The sequence below is a fragment of the Chelonia mydas genome, chromosome 4 (genome assembly GCF_015237465.2).
Source record: "Chelonia mydas isolate rCheMyd1 chromosome 4, rCheMyd1.pri.v2, whole genome shotgun sequence".
Lineage (NCBI taxonomy): Eukaryota > Metazoa > Chordata > Testudines > Cheloniidae > Chelonia > Chelonia mydas.
In genome coordinates this window covers 1,838,775-1,854,923 of record NC_057852.1, presented here as the reverse complement: position 1 = coordinate 1,854,923, position 16,149 = coordinate 1,838,775, and the positions used below count along the sequence as shown (strand labels likewise).

Below are 16,149 nucleotides of genomic sequence, written 5' to 3'. Positions count from 1 at the left end.
ACTGCATGCCGGGTTGATCTCTAGGCACCACTGTAATAACTGTCATTAAAAATAACATCAGAGTCCAGTCCAGATCCTCTTGCAGAGATCCAGAGCTACAGGTCCTCCCCTCACCCTGGAACTGAGTCAATCCATTGAGTATTAGATGCTCAATACTGCGACATATAATAATGGTAAGGGACTCACTTATTACAGAGTCAGTTTTATTCATCATTAATAAAGACATCTTGGAAAAGATTGAAAAGCCCAGATTTGGAGCTAGTCTCCTTTCAGACATAGCAAGGCAACAAAAATGATACAAGGTTTAAAAAAACCTGATCTCTGAGGAATGGTTAAAAAAACGAGGCACATTGAGGCCTTGTCTACACTAAAAAATTGTTTGTTGGATGTACAAAGTTCCACGGAGCTGCCAGTGCCAGGGAACCCAGAGATCCCGACGATATTTGGATGACAGCTTCAGGGAATAAGGCAGAAAGTGGCCCAGGGAGGCGGAGTGAGTGGTGTCTCGTACCCGTGTAAGGTCAGCATGTCGCGGTAGGATCTCGGCTGGCTGGGTGGCAAATGCACTTAACTTGAGAGGGCCTTGGGCTGGGACCGGTGGAGTTAGCTGGGCCCTTCCAAAGTGGCCCCTGGATCTGGCAATTCGGCCTTGCAACCCTGAACCAAAGGGTGGCCATATTGACACTGGCCATTAGGTCATTCATCCCTGTACTTCACGGTGCCATATTGACTCAAGCCGATAGACCACGCAATCCTGAACCCAAGGACAGCCATGCTGACTCTGGACTTAGTGCGCCTAAATCTTGAGTTCAAGAACAGTCTAACCTTTCCAGTGATCTCTCACATGACCCATCTTGCATAAAACACATGTTAGTAATGCCGTATGTATATCATAACAATGTCTCTCTGAAGAATATGGGGCACAGGGTCACAGCACCTCTGGCAGGGCAGCTGCTAGCAGGGACCAGGGGAAGCTAGAGAGAGCTCCTGGCTGGTTGCTGGGACTTGCAGGCTTGAGACCCTGAGAAGAGGGCGAACAACGTGCTGGGACTGCGGGAGAGCAGCCCCGGGAATTGAAGCAGCACTGGTGGAGGCAGTTAAGGAGAGGAAGCAGAAGCTGTTTCTACAGGATCCCTGGGCTGGAACCCAGAGTACTGTGGGCCTGGTTCCCTGCCACTCACCACTGGGGACATGGCTGGATTTGGAGATACCCACCCCCTGCCCCATCACCCTGGAAGGAAGGAGCACAGATCATGGCACAGCCGGATGGCCGAGTCATAAAGAGGATGCTGCTGTACTTGGACTGAGGTGGGTCTGCAAGCGTGACAAGGATGGACAAGCACCACCAGGAGAGGGAACTCTGGCTGAGTGAGCTAATCCCTGAGACAAACAGCGGGAGGCGCCACCCTGGTGAGTGAACCCCCGTACAGGGCCTGAGTGCACGCCCTCCTCTTCCTGGGGTCTGGCCAATCTCTGCCAAGCGAGGCTGAGCTGCTCTGTGAGCCCGTCCAGAGATCTGATACTACCCAGATACATGAGTGTCCTCAGGGCAACACGGTTGAGAAAGTGGGTAGCAGCACGCTGCAGCACACACCACACTTGCTGGCTCAGCCATGTGCATGCTGGGGTGGCCACCTCCCCACTGATGAGACCTGGTACCACCATCTTCCTGGAGCTGCAGCCTGCCCTGCTGCCATCCCTGCCTGTGTTGCTGTTGTCTTCTCTAGCAGTTGGCTGGGAGGTGCGCATTGGCCCCATGCCATGTAGCCATGTTGTCTCGAAGGGCAAGACACCCTTTATTCCATAACATAATTAAGGAAAATATTTCTCAATGAACTCTCAGTAAAAGGTCAGAAACAGCCAGTGTCCGCATCATGCTAAGGGCATTGGTATTTTCTTTAAATTTGCCAGACCAACTTAACTAACATCTAACACACATTTGAACCTCTTCTTTTCACACCATTGCTCATCCTCAGGCTCTGCTTTGTCTCCGGACAGATCCATTCTCTTTCAGAACGGCCTTGCTCTTTCCATCTGTTTCGTTCATTGACACGTTGGAGTAAACACTCCCCTTCACTCTGTTCTCAGACAAACACTAGTATTAACTGTTTGCTACTGATGGGTTTAGAAAGCGTTTGTCGAGTGGAAGATGACATTTGTGGGGGATTCTTCCCAAGATCCAGTACTTTGTGTTCCAACATCTCCCAGCTTCCTTGGTGAAAATAAGACCAAGGCTTTCCTTGCAATATAGAAGAAGAAAGCAGCTTTTCACCCCAGATGGGACTTGAACCCACAATCTCTGGCTTAGGAAGCCAATGCCTTATCCATTAGGCCACTGGGGCCCTGCTGCACAAGTGAAGGAGGGATGGAAATTCCCTCTCATAATTGCACATTCCTCACATTCACTTGGAATCAAATATTCCCTTTATGCACTTTACAGAACTGTCTGCCTCCCCTGGCAGCGAGGCAACGGGGCAGGTCACTGACAGAGCTGAGCACCACCTTTCTGCAGCCATCTTTAGAGAAGAACCCCTCCCTAGAGTCACACCTCCCTCCTCCAGCACCTCCATGTCTGTGGCTCTGAGTGCCAGTAGGATGATTAGGGGGGAATCTGGGGCTGGAAGGGGGGTCAGGTCAGCCTGTAAGGAATAACCAGGTGGGGCAGACCCAGGGGGAGGCTGCGGGCTGCTGTACAATTGGGTCAAGTGACATCTGGCCGAGTTCCAGGAGATGGGGCTGCAGCTGGACGATTTGAGCAGGATCACCAAGTGAGGGGAGGGGCGGCCTCCCCGGACATTTCTGCGGCCTGCAGGGAATGGAGACAAAGCAGGGGGATGCAGGGACTCAGGGCAGGACCCGCAGATCCGGTAGTGCAGGGCTACAGTTGATGGAGGAGAGAGAGTCCTGCAAGAGGAAGCAGCCGGAGGGAAGCAATAAGTGCAGAGTGCTAGCCAGCCAGCTGAGAGTCACAGGGGTCCAGAAATGGAAATGCTAGCAGGTCCCATGGTGTAATGGTCAGCCCGCAAAACTCTGAATCCTGCGATCTGAGTTCAGATCTCAGTGGGACCTCCTGAGGCTATGCTGGTTTGCTGCAAAGCCTTAGAGTTTAGGGTGCTTGGTTTCCGTGTCTCTGGGTGAACCAGAGTGAATTTTTTCCCTCTTCCTGGGCGACTGATGCCCACTGGAGATAGGTCTTTGGTCCAGCTGGTTCAGTGGTCTGGCTACAATAGGTTGGGGCCCTGGAACTTAACAGTCTGGCTAGAGACACCTGAACATTGTGTTTCTCGCTGCTTCACCTGATGCTCACAAGTTTGGTCCTTCTACCTGCAGTTGCCACCTCTTCTTCTTACCCACATGGCGCTTGAATAAAGGAGTGCCAGGGACAGGCTTCATAGTCAGGGCTGGGCAGGAGGGAGGAAGAGTCCCAGGCTGGAGCCCAGCGCACCTCTCCTCCTCTGGGCACCTAGAACAGAGGCGGCTGGTGCTGACAGCTCCAAGGGAAGGCTTAAAAGGCACAGAGCAACCGTGCGTGGGGCAAGAGGAGAGGAGGAACATGCCTATGTGTGGCCAGCAGACAGCCACAGAGACAGACAGACAGCCTGCTCCCTGCTCCCTGGCATGCCGAACCCCCACTGAAGGCCACTCACAGACCAGCATTCTCTCTGCAGCCAGCATCACAAGGTGGTAGGAAAGCACGGCCAGCCCCCCAGTGAGGCCTCTGATCGTTCCCACTCAAGTGGTCCTTTTGGCAGTGGCGCAGAAGATATTTCCCCAAGAGGCTTTTCCCCAGCTTCTGAGAAGCACCCAGGGCTTGCTCTTGTGGTGGACGGGTGAATAAATTTAGGTGGCCTGGCTAGTTCAGCTGGCTGCACATAGAATCATAGAATCACAGAATATCAGGGTTGGAAGGGACCTCAGGAGGTCATCTAGTCCAACCCCCTGCTCAAAGCAGGACCAATCCCCAACTAAATCATCCCAGCCAGGGCTTTGTCAAGCCTAACCTTAAAAACCTCTAAGGAAGGAGATTCCACCACCTCCCTAGGTAACGCATTCCAGTGTTTCACCACCCTCCTAGTAAAAAAGTTTTTCCTAATATCCAACCTAAACCTCCCCCACTGCAACTTGAGACCATTACTCCTCGTTCTGTCATCAGCTACCACTGAGAACAGTCTAGAGCCATCCTCTTTGGAACCCCCTTTCAGGTAGTTGAAAGCAGCTATCAAATCCCCCCACATTCTTCTCTTCTGCAGACTAAACAATCCCAGTTCCCTCAGCCTCTCCTCATAACTCATGTGTTCCAGTCCCCTAATCATTTTTGTTGCCCTCCGCTGGACTCCTTCCACTTTTTCCACATCCTTCTTGTAGTGTGGGGCCCAAAACTGGACACAGTACTCCGGATGAGGCCTCACCAATGTCAAATAGAGGGGAACGATCACGTCCCTCGATCTGCTGGCAATGCCCCTACTTATACATCCCAAAAAGCCATTGGCCTTCTTGGCAAGAAGGCCACACTGCTGACTCATATCCAGCTTCTCGTCCACTGTAACCCCTAGGTCCTTTTCCGCAGAACTGCTGCCGAGCCATTCGGTCCCTAGTCTGTAGCAGTGCATGGGATTCTTCCGTCCTAAGTGCAGGACTCTGCACTTGTCCTTGTTGAACCTCATCAGATTTCTTTTGGCCCAATCTTCCAATTTGTCTAGGGCCCTCTGTATCCTACCCCTACCCTCCAGCGTATCTACCTCTCCTCCCAGTTTAGTGTCATCTGCAAACTTGCTGAGGGTGCAATCCACACAATCCTCCAGATCATTTATGAAGATATTGAAAAAACTGGCCCCAGGACCGACCCTTGGGGCACTCCACTTGATACCGGCTGCCAACTAGACATGGAGCCATTGATCACTACCTGTTGAGCCCGACAATCTAGTCAACTTTCTATCCACCTTATCATCCATTCATCCAGCCCATACTTCTTTAACTTGCTGGCAAGAATACTGTGGGAGACCGTGTCAAATGCTTTGCTAAAGTCAAGGAACAACACGTCCTCTGCTTTCCCCTCATCCACAGAGCCAGTTATCTCATCATAGAAGGCAATTAGATGAGTCAGGCATGACTTGCCCTTGGTGAATCCATGCTGACTGTTCCTGATCACTTTCCTCTCGTGTAAGTGCTTCAGGATTGATTCCTTGAGGACCTGCTCCATGATTTTTCCAGGGACTGAGGTGAGGCTGACTGGCCTGTAGTTCCCAGGATCCTCCTTCTTCCCTTTTTTAAAGATGGGCACTACATTCGCCTTTTTCCAGTCATCCGGGACTTCCCCCATTCACCACGAGTTTTCAAAGATAATGGCCAATGGCTCTGCAGTCACAGCCGCCAATTCCTTTAGCACTCTCGGATGCAGCACATCCGGCCCCATGGACTTGTGCTTATCCAGCTTTTCTAAATAGTCCCTAACCACCTCTTTCTCCACACAGGGCTGGCCATCTACTCCCCATGTTGCGATGCCCAGCGCAGCAGTCTGGGAGCTGACCTTGTTCGTGAAGACAGAGGCAAAAAAAGCATTGAGTACTTTAGCTTTTTCCACACCCTCTGTCACTAGGTTGCCTCCCTCATTCAGTAAGGGGCCCACACTTTCCTTGGCTTTCTTCTTGTTGCCAACATACCTGAAGAAACCCTTCTTGTTACTCTTGACATGTCTTGCTAGCTGCAGCTCCAGGTGCGATTTGGCCCTCCTGATTTCATTCCTACATGCCCGAGCAACATTTTTATACTCTTCCCTGGTCGTATGTCCAACCTTCCACTTCTTGTAAGCTTCTTTTTTATGTTTAAGATCCGCTAGGATTTCACTAAGATTTCTTGCCAGACAGGAGGCTCTCTTAAGATCTGTTTCTGTATCTGGTGGTGATGGGCACTATCAGGACAGGATCGTCTTCCTAACTGACCAATACCACCGTATTTCAGTGGGACAGGTTGGGGATGTGAGGATGTGACCGTTCGCTTCCCAGTTTATGGCTGCTCCTGCAGCTTAGCCAAAGGCCTTAGCCTAAGAACCCAGGCTCACACTCTCCTGGGGAGAGAAGGCCCATACACAGGCAGACTGTGATTTTGATTCTTTGTTTTGTACCCCGTAACTAGCTAAGTGATGAAAACACACAGCAAAAATACACTGTGATAAAAAAAAGTCTGTACTCTTAAAGTATAGGCTTTACAGGCAGGCCTGAATATCTCTATTCTAACAAGGATCGTTTGGGAAATTAGCCTTTGCTGACAAGGTTTGTCTCTGTTCCTATTTCACCTTCCGGTGTTATGCAGAGGGATCTTTGGCATATTTTTGTGAGCTTAATAACTATCTCCGAAACTTTATTTACTCAAACTTCAAAATTGGTGTCACCTGATTTTTGCATCGCCCTGTGAAAAAACAACGGACACGTGGGGCTTTCTACAGGGCATCATGATGCTAAAGTTGGGGAATTCAATCGCTGTACTTGTGTGTGTGGGGGGGTTGCTTCTCCACAGCTGACTCAGAGCTTCCAGCCTCGGGCTGCCCCTGCCTCACTGCCAGGCACACCGGGCTGTTAGCTGCACCCACTGTCCTTGCCAGGGGTCCCTGCTGAACCCTGCGGGTGACTCTGCAGGTGGAGAAGGTGCTGTGTAGCGATGTAGAGCAGGTGCAGGAAGGAGCCGGGGTCACTATTCAAATTCTGAATTGCACAATTTTCCAAAGTTGGGAATGTCCAGAACCAATTCTAACAGGAAGGCGAATGCAGAGCAGTTACACTGGAGGGGCCCAGACCTGCAGTGGGGGCACAGTGGAAATTAATAATGGGAAGATCATTTGTTAAATTAGTCGTCACTGACAAGATTTGTCTCTGTTCTAATCTCACGTTATGGTGTTATTTAGAGGAATCGGTACATATTTTTACTGTAGTAATTAAACCGTTAATTTTATTTAATCAAGCCAAAAACTTAGTATCACTTATTTTTTCTCTGTCCTAGCAGGAATGAATTGAATTTTGTGACATTCTGGAAAGTGCAGAGAGATTAACTGTGGGGAATTCAGTCTCTGTGTTTGTGAGCTGATGTTTTCCTCTCACAGGTCAGTGCCTGCATGGAAATCCTAAGAGGGATCTAAGGGCTGGTGTACGCTGGACACTTAACTGGCAGAGCTACGTGTCTCAGGGTGTGAAAAATCCACACCCCCAAACCAATACAGTTAAGCTGACCTAAGCCCTGGTTAGATAGAGCTAAATAGAAGGAAAAACTGTTCCGTCAATGTAACTATTACAGCGATGGGAAAACCCCTCCACTCGCTGTAGCAACTGTCTACTCCAAAGCACTATCGCAGTGTCACAAGTGTAGACAACCTCAGAGTGAGACCAGATCTGGCTCCAGTTCGCATGCTGTGGCACTAAGATTGCAGTAGTCATAACATTCTTGTGCTTCTATCTTTGGCAGGATTTGAACCTGCGTGGGGTGACCCCAATGGAATTCAAGGCCATCGCCTTAACCACTCGGCCACAACTACGTGATGGATGGCTATTTCACTACACTATGATTCAGTTCTCACAGAATTGTCACTTCAAATTGCTCAGATCCACTTCCCCAGCACACTCAAGGCTGTGCATTAGTGTAAGTGTGTCCATGGCTGAACAGCAAGAATTCCTGCCCATTTCCCTTCCGGCTGGAGCATGATGAGAGTGTTTTTGTGTTAACGACATTGCTGTAGATCATTGTTCATTCCCCAAATTGACAATTCAGACAGTCCCTTTCCTAGTCAAATCTCCAGCACATCATTCCAATAGCAGGGGTCAGGGTTTCTCTGGGGCATGGACATTTTTCAGGGGGTTGGTGCATGAACTCAGCCTTGCATTCCATCCTTGATGTTTCATGGACTAGCAAGAGCAGCATAAAGAAAGAGCCGAGCCAATATCTCCCTGTCAGGGATGCAGGTGGCCACATCCCCTCTGTCTGACCATTGCCATTGCAGGAGAGAAGGGTTCACTGGAGTTGAATGCCCTGGCTCAGACAAGACACATAGGGAGGTTTTGCTGTTCATGGATCTGTGCAAAGGAAATTGTGTCTCTGTGTTTTCCCCAGTGACTCCTACATCCCACCCCCAATATCTTCTGGTTGAACGAGGATGGGTCATTCAGAAAATCATCTTGTTTGGATGTAAAGATGTGAAATGATGGGAAAATTGACCGTTCTTCCTAGTTTAAATTCTGTAACTTCTACATTGGACAATAATACTCAGCTCTTCACTGGCCATATGAGGTGTGGGGCTGGGGAAGGAATGTGTTCAGAGACATGGCTCACATGACAGACTCAGGGTTCTGGATCCAGCCCAGCCAGCAAAGCGCTGACGCATGGAAAGGAGGTGTCCACAGATCACATTCGCCACCACCGCGCAATGGGAGCTGACGTTCAGTTCCACCATGTCTCCGAAGTCCTTTCCGGAGTCACTGTCTCTGGAACATCCCATTGGGGCGGCTCACCCCTCACAGCGACATCCTGCTCCGGCTACAGATTGCATGGCAGCGCCACCGTCCAGATCCCCAGTGGGAGTTAGTGGTCTGCCGTATGAGAGACAATAACTCCACCGGAGAACCACAAATCTTCAAACGATAAAAAAGTGACCTCTGCATTGTAGGCCACACTCGCTGCTGGGGACCTACACCGGGATAGGGCTGACACTCAGAGGAGCTCTGCGCTTCTGGTCTACATGGAATTATTTGGGCATTAAATCTATCAGGATGAAGGGGTTCGAGTTACCTGTGCCCTGTTCCTTTAAGGCATTGGAGCAATGCTGGGGAGATTGAAGGGCACAGAGCTGGGGAGCAGTGTGTGCTCCAAGGAAAGTTGTTGTGCTCTGGTGACACAGAGTGGGTGTGGGGGTTTTGTAAGCCGTGGGGTTTGTATACAGATAAAGTTTACTAACCCGCAGGTTCAAAGCTGTTCCTGCTCTGGGCTACACAGGGCAGTCTTTGCTGAGAGTGTAGCTCAGTAGGTGAATATTTGCCTGGAGGGCAATAGGTTCCTAGTTCAAATCCAAATGCTTCCCTTTTTCAAAAGAAAATCCATTTCCAGACCCATCTCCAGTGTGTTCAGGAAGTTGCTGAATGGGGATGCTTGAAATGAATGTAAACACTCAGCAGTTCCCCTTGCCAATGTAGAAAACCCAGCAGAGCTGTCCAGCAGCTGAAATCCGCTCCAGTCCTCGCGTCTCCAAGAGGGACACTCTGTATTTGGGGCATGTGTGACACCTCTGGGACGATGACAGGTGAAAAAATGCTGGATTCAATGACAGCTGAGACCACAGGAGGGGAAGGTGAATGGCAGCACTGCACAAGGTCATAACACTCAGACCCGGGGCTTCACTGTCGCTACCCTGTGTTTGCCCTCATTTATATCCTAAGAAACACACCCTTCCCCCTCCCCCACACACTGTCACACCCAACCTTTTCCCCTGGAGCCCACCCCAACCCTGCCCTACCCCTCTCCCACACACACACGGCATGGGACACAGCCTCTCCGTGACTCATCCAGGTCGGGACTTGCCTCTGCATCGCCCCAACAGGGGAGCAGAGAGCCTGAAGGGCCACAGGAGACAGATGAAGATTGGCCAGAATAGAAAAGTCTTCCCTTTGCTTCTTCAGAGTCTCGTTAACCTCGCCCAGGAGAAGTTCCAGCACCGGGTGGGCTCAAAGCACCAACCTTCCCCTCAGCAGCGGAAGGTGGGAACCAGCTCGATCACACAGAAGGAGGTTCCCCACCTCTGCTCCTGCTGTCCTGCAGCCTTTCCTATGGATTTGTTTTAGGTAATGCAACCCCCTCACCCCCAATCCATCCATGGAACAATGAGAGTGGGCACTAACTGTGGGCTCCAGTGGTGCAGTGGGTTAGCCCACATTACCTAGAGAGCAGTGCTGTGTAGAGTGATGTTTAGGTTATGAGTTCAAACCTCAACCGCAGTACCCACTTTCTTTAAGCGAATGGCTTCTGCCAATCATTTTGCCCTGCGGAAAATACAATTCCAACCCAGCAGACACCGAGGTCCCTTCCTTTACCGAGTGCAAGGCAGATTCCACACACCTGCAAGGCTCCGCTCTCCACCCGCCACCTGTGTCAGGAGGGGTAAAGCCGAGTCCAGAGCTCTGCCCATCCTGTGATTCTTCACCCCATGACTCCTCCTCAATCTTTGATCCCCAAACCACCTTTGTGCACACTTTTGTTTTGTGCTCTTTGTTCACGAGTTGTTCTCTCTTGGGACTGACAGAGGCCAGACAGAAATCCATCTTCTCCAACCCATCCTAATCCAAGTCTCCGATATTGCAGCCAGTATAGGTAAGCCAGGCAAGGCAGATTGCTTTATCTTTTGTTTTATGTGAATTTTCCCTGTGTTAAGATGGAGGTTTATTCCTTTTTTCTGTAACTTTAAGGTTTTGCCCAGAGGGGGATCCTCTGTGTTTTGAATCTGAATACCCTGTAAAGTATTTTCCATCCTGATTTTACAGAGATGGTTTTTATCTTCCTTTTTTTTAAATAAAATCCTTCTTTTAAGAACCTGAGTGATTTTTCCATTGTTCCAAGATCCAGGGGTTTGGGTCTTTGATGATTTTGTAACCAATTGGTGAGGATATTATTCTCAAGCCTACCCAGGAAAGGGGATATGTAGGGCTTGGGGAGATATTTTGGGGGAAGACGTCTCCAAGTGGGCTCTTTTCCTGGTCTTTGTTTAAAATGCTTGGTGGTGGCAGCATACCGTTCAAGGACAACGCAAAGTTTGTACCTTGGGGAAGTTTTTAACCTAAGCTGGTAAGAATAAGCTTAGGGGGTCTTTCATGCAGGTCCCCAAGTCTGTACCCTAGAGTTCAGAGTGGGGAAGGAACCCTGACAGCTAGACTGGACGCACCTGGAGCTCACGCCCTAGCTTTTGTGATGCCCAACCCCCAGCTCCTTCCCAGGGCTCTAGCTGAAGCCAGAGCATTGGCCTGAGCGGCCGAGAAGAGGTTTCAGTCCTGAAGAAAGCAGGACTTTCAGTACAAAGGGAAAACGGCACAAGCCCATCTGCGAAGGGACTTGCGCCCTCAATTGCCTGATCGAAAGTCAGACGCCTTATCCATTAGACCACAAGAGAAAAGCCTTTCCAAGCACTTCCTTCGAAAAGGTGGACACTGTGTTTCTCGGGTCAGCTACTGAGGGGGGCAGAGATTCTCTGGGCACAAGAAGTCGAGTTCCCAGCGAGACGTGAGACTTAATTCTATGGAGCCAGGTGCAGGACTTTGGCAGGGAGGCTTAGGCATGGGGGATTGGGGTGCAGCGGGCGGGCCGGCTGTCTAGGTGCAGTGATTAATTGACCCTGAGGTGCAGGAGGGAGGAAGAGGAGGAGGAATCGGCAGTGGGCGTGGAGAAAAAGAGGACGGGGAGAGGCTCTCAGCAAGCCTGGCCAGCTCAGTCCATAGAGCATCAGGCTCTTAATGGGAGGGGCCAGGGTTCAAGCCCCTGTCCAGGCACTCAGCTCTTGTGTGCCAGGAGCCAAATCATTCCTGGTGGTGTCCAGAGCCATGTGTGGGAAAGGGAGGCTGAGACTTGTGCACCCTGCTCTGTGGCAGGGATCCTGGTAGCTCAGACTCAGGGAAGGCTTCTGTACTCAGAGGTGCTGACTTGGAGACTTCCTGGGGCTTGCTTGACCCCTGCCCCCACCCCTGTCCAGTCTCTTGCCATGCCACCCTATTTCTTCCTCTCCCCAGTCCTCCCGCATGCCTGATCACTGGCAGAGGGGAGAAGCTGAAGGAGAAGAGGAGGAGCTTGTGGGCCAGGCCTGCTAGCAGGTGGGAGGTGCTGGAGGGGAGCTGGCTGCCAGTGGGCGCTGAGCACCTGTTTTTTTGTTTCTGTTCGTGCTGCAGCCCCATAGCACCCAGGGAGTCGGTGCCTCTGGCTGCACTGACGGCTCCTTTCACACTCTAGAGGGAGGAACAGAACCAGGGTTATGGCTGATCTATGGGGCCGGGGGCGTTAGGTGAGTGGCAGAGGCTTTAGGTGCTGAGAGTTTGCCTGACACCTCAGGGGCACAGTGTGAGGTGGTGTCCCAGGGATCTCTATGAAAGGAGCAGAACAAGATTTACTTGGGGTGGGGAGAGAATTGAGAGCATCTCAGGGGTTGTAGAGAGTATTGCCCGGGATAGAGACTGGCTGTCATAAATATAAAGGGAAGGGTAAACACCTTTAAAATCCCTCCTGGCCAGAGGAAAAATCCTTTCACCTGTAAAGGGTTAAGAAGCTAAAGGTAACCTCGCTGGCACCTGACCAAAATGACCAATGAGGAGACAAGAGACTTTCAAAAGCTGGGAGGAGGGAGAAAAACAAAGGGTCTGTGTCTGTCTGGGTGATGCTTTTGCCGGGGACAGAAAAGAGATGGAGTCTTAGAACTTAGTAAGTAATCTAGCTAGATATGCGTTAGATTATGATTTCTTTAAATGGCTGAGAAAATAAGCTGTGCTGAATAGAATGGATATTCCTGTCTGTGTGTCTTTTTGTAATTTAAGGTTTCGCCTTGAGGGATTCTCTATGTTTTGAATCTAATTACCCTGTAAGGTATTTACCATCCTGATTTTACAGAGGTGATTCTTTTTTACTGTTTCTTCTATTAAAATTCTTCTTTTCAAGAACTGAATGTTTTTTTCATGGTTCTTAAGATCCAAGGGTTTGGGTCTGTGGTCACCTATGCAAATTGGTGAGGATTTTTACCAAACCTTCCCCAGGAAGTGGGGTGCAAGGGTTGGGAGGATTTGGGGGAAAGACGTTTCCAAACAACGCTTTCCTAATAAAATAAACCCGGATAAACGTTTGGTGGTGGCAGTGGAAGTCCAAGGGCAAAGGGTAAAATAGTTTATACCTTGGGGAAGTTTTAACCTAAGCTGGTAAAAGTAAGCTTAGGAGGTTTTCATGCAGGTCCCCACATCTGTACCCTAGAGTTCAGAGTGGGGAAGGAACCTTGACACTGGCTAAAACACAGGCCTCGCTGTGAGCAGGATTCGAACCTGCGCAGGGGAACCCTACTGGATTTCAACTCCAATGCCTTAACCACTCGGCCATCACAGCTGCAAGCACGCTAGTGCTTCAATGCCACAGAAACTGGTAAATAATCGCAATGCCCAGGCTTGACATCATCTGAAATACAGAATTCCCACAGCAAACCTGGCTCCGAAAGCACAGGGGGGATTTGGGGTTTGTTCTCTTTGCTTTGCCATGTGCAGTCGCACAGAGAGGGCTTTCAAAAGTCTCCCCTCCCACAAAGCGGGAATGGGAAATGATTCTCAACTTGCAGCTTGATGTGAATGAGGATGTCTGGAGCACAGGGCCAGGGACTGACCTGTGCTAGAGAAACGAGTGACACGTGGAACCATGGACTAGCAGCAGTACTGTGCAGGAAAATGTCTCACAAGAGGCATTAGCACATTCGTGGTTTGGTAGCAGAAGTCACAGAGACGGGGGGGAGTCTAGCTTTGGGTTCTGGCCAACAGAGGGATGAGTTTTATTGTCTTCAAATTTCAGTAGAAAAATTCAGACCCAAACTGTGTGTGGGGGGGTTTCTGTGGTTTGCATTTGGTTTGTTTTGTTTTTCTCATTTGAAATGTTCTTGATAACTTGTCTGGGGAAACTGTTTGGACAAGGCCAAGGACAAGTTAGAACAATTAAAAATCTCCATGGGAGTGAGGGGGTCCCTCAGTGCCGGGGGAGGGGTGGAGATTTTCATGAGGGGGGTTGAGGTGATAAATGAGAGGCTTTTGCTCCAGCAGCGGGAGAGGCTTGGCAGGTTCATTTTTACCAAGTGAATCCCCTCCCCCCAAACACACACACACACACACACACACACACACATCGCTCCCCTGCTGCTGCTGCCCCAGCTCAAACCCCACTGTCACCCCCGGCATGTGATCTACAGCTTCCTGCTGACAAAGCCCTTATATATCAGAGACAAACTCCCCTAGTCTGCCCCTTCTCCCAGCTGAGCCCTCCCCCCACGGAGCCCAGGACAGCCCCGACCTAGCTGGATCTCGCGGCAGATGAACGACGATGCGTGTTGCTGACACAATGAGCCGAGTGGGCACACACTCAAGCAATGTAATAACTGTGTCAGTTCCAGGGCCATAATTGTGCAGTACAGACATTGCCTGAGTATTTCACTCCGTGCACGGAGACGGGAGCGTAAAACACCCACCCACCATTGAAATCCCCCAATTTACTATCTCTGCCCTTCCCAGAAAGTCATAAACTTCTGTTCATTCTTGCTAGCAGAGGGGAAATTCAAGTGACACTTATGTTTACAATAATGTTTAGAGTTTTATTAATATAATTGAAAAATTAACACTAATTTCTCGACAAAACACCACAAGGTGAAACAGGAACAGAGACAAACCTTGTCAGTAAAGTCTCTTTTCCCCAAAGATCCTCAAAATATTCTTAATTCCCGCCCCACCGCCATAGGACATCTGTACAGGTTAAGTGTCCTGCATCCTTCTTCCCATTAGAATTGCCCTTGTTGGACATTCCCAGACCCGGACATTGGTGAAACACAGAATTTGAGCAGCAAACCCAGCTCCCTGCACCAAGGGGGGGTATTCTTCTTGTCACTTACTCCTTTATAATACCACAGAGAAAGATTTTTCAAAAGCCAAACCATCCCCGCACCATCCTCAGTCAGTCAATGAATAGGGAAAAGGTTACAGACAGCAGAGACCTTAGAAACAGTTAAGTCACAACAAGCCCACCTCACAAAGTGGTCGAGTAGTTGAAACAATAGCCTGCTAATCTTTTGTCATCCTTGTGGGCAGGAGCTGCGGAAGCCCTCTAAAAGTCTGGGGGCCACAGGCACAAAAACTGTGGCCCACCCCTTCCCCCTGAGCTCCCACTCTCCCCCCAAGATCCCAACCCCACATTGCCCCATCTCCCCAAGACCCTGCACCCCGCTTGCTCCTCTCTACCCTCTCCTGCAGTCCCTTTTCCTTAGTGCTGGTAAAGAGTTGGAGGGCATAGTCCTCCCACCTTTAAAAGTTGGGTGTCAGGCCCCACTCCCTCCCCCACCCGTTCCAGCACCTCTGCTTCTGGGACTATTTTCTTCTCCCCCATCTCTCTCAACCAACCATTTCCGTCCTTCAGCTCAGTGACAGTCCCACACTCTTTGCTTCCTACACACAAAGATTCACACACAGACCTTGCAAGGAAAACCTCCCCAAGGAGTCAGAAGCACCTGAAGTGCTGGAAAATCGAGGAGAACTGACAGTGGGACCCAGAGAGGTTCCCCAGCAGATGAAGGGGATCCCCTGCTGCCCAGGATCACCAATTGTAGGGAAGAACCTATTGGGTTTGCTTTTGGGAAGCTGCCAGGAATCAGATCTAAAATCATTATTCAGTCTGAGATACGGTTACAGCATCCACAACGCCAGTGTCACAACTCTTGAAATCGCTTGGTCCTTATGTTTTACCAGCCACAGAACTAAAGAGATTTGAAATAAATCCCTGTTCAGAGTCAATGGTGAGTGAGGGATCTTGGGGCTTTTCATTTCTTAGCCCCTGGCACCATCGCGCGGCCATTTCAGTTTACTCCTTATAACAGTGGTCACCACCCGTCGATCCTGCAGCCTCGGCCAGTCGATCCCGATCTCTGAGCCACTAAAAGTCCAGCAGCGCAGCGGGGCTCAGAGGCTGCCTGCCTGCCCTGGCCCCGGGCCCCTCCCAGACCAGGCTGGCTGCTGGCACATCTCTGGGGCCTGTGGGGAAAGGGGAGGGTGATGCAGCTCCACGCGCTGCCCCCACCCCCAGAACTGTCCCCGCAGCTCCCATTGGCTTGGAACTGGCCAATGGGAGCTGTAGGGGCAGCGTTGCAGGTTCGGGCAGCACATGGAGACCCGCTGCCCCCCTCCCTCCCAGGGGCCGCACGCAGAGAGATGCCAGCAGCCAGCTGCTGACTGGGAGCCACCTGTGGTAAGCGGCTCCCAGCAGGAGCCTGCACCCCAACCCCCAGCCCGGCGCTCCCTCCAGACCCCGCACCCCAACACTCAGCCCCAGCCCAGAACCCCTCCTGCACCCAAATTCCCCCCCTGAGCCTACACCCCACAGCCCCTCCTACACCCCAATGTTGCCGGCACCCAG

The 16,149-nt window shown here is 50.6% G+C and overlaps 3 non-coding genes across 3 annotated transcripts; all 3 read right to left on the bottom strand.

Moving 5' to 3' along the window:
* Window positions 1-2,269: 2,269 nt before the first annotated feature.
* Window positions 2,270-2,342, bottom strand: TRNAR-CCU. The gene has a single exon. It is a non-coding gene; the product is annotated as a tRNA-Arg (tRNA).
* A 5,098-nt stretch (window positions 2,343-7,440) lies between these two features.
* TRNAS-UGA lies at window positions 7,441-7,522 on the bottom strand. Its single transcript has one exon. It is a non-coding gene; the product is annotated as a tRNA-Ser (tRNA).
* Window positions 7,523-13,016: 5,494 nt separating this feature from the next.
* Window positions 13,017-13,098, bottom strand: TRNAS-UGA. The gene has a single exon. It is a non-coding gene; the product is annotated as a tRNA-Ser (tRNA).
* Window positions 13,099-16,149: the final 3,051 nt, after the last annotated feature.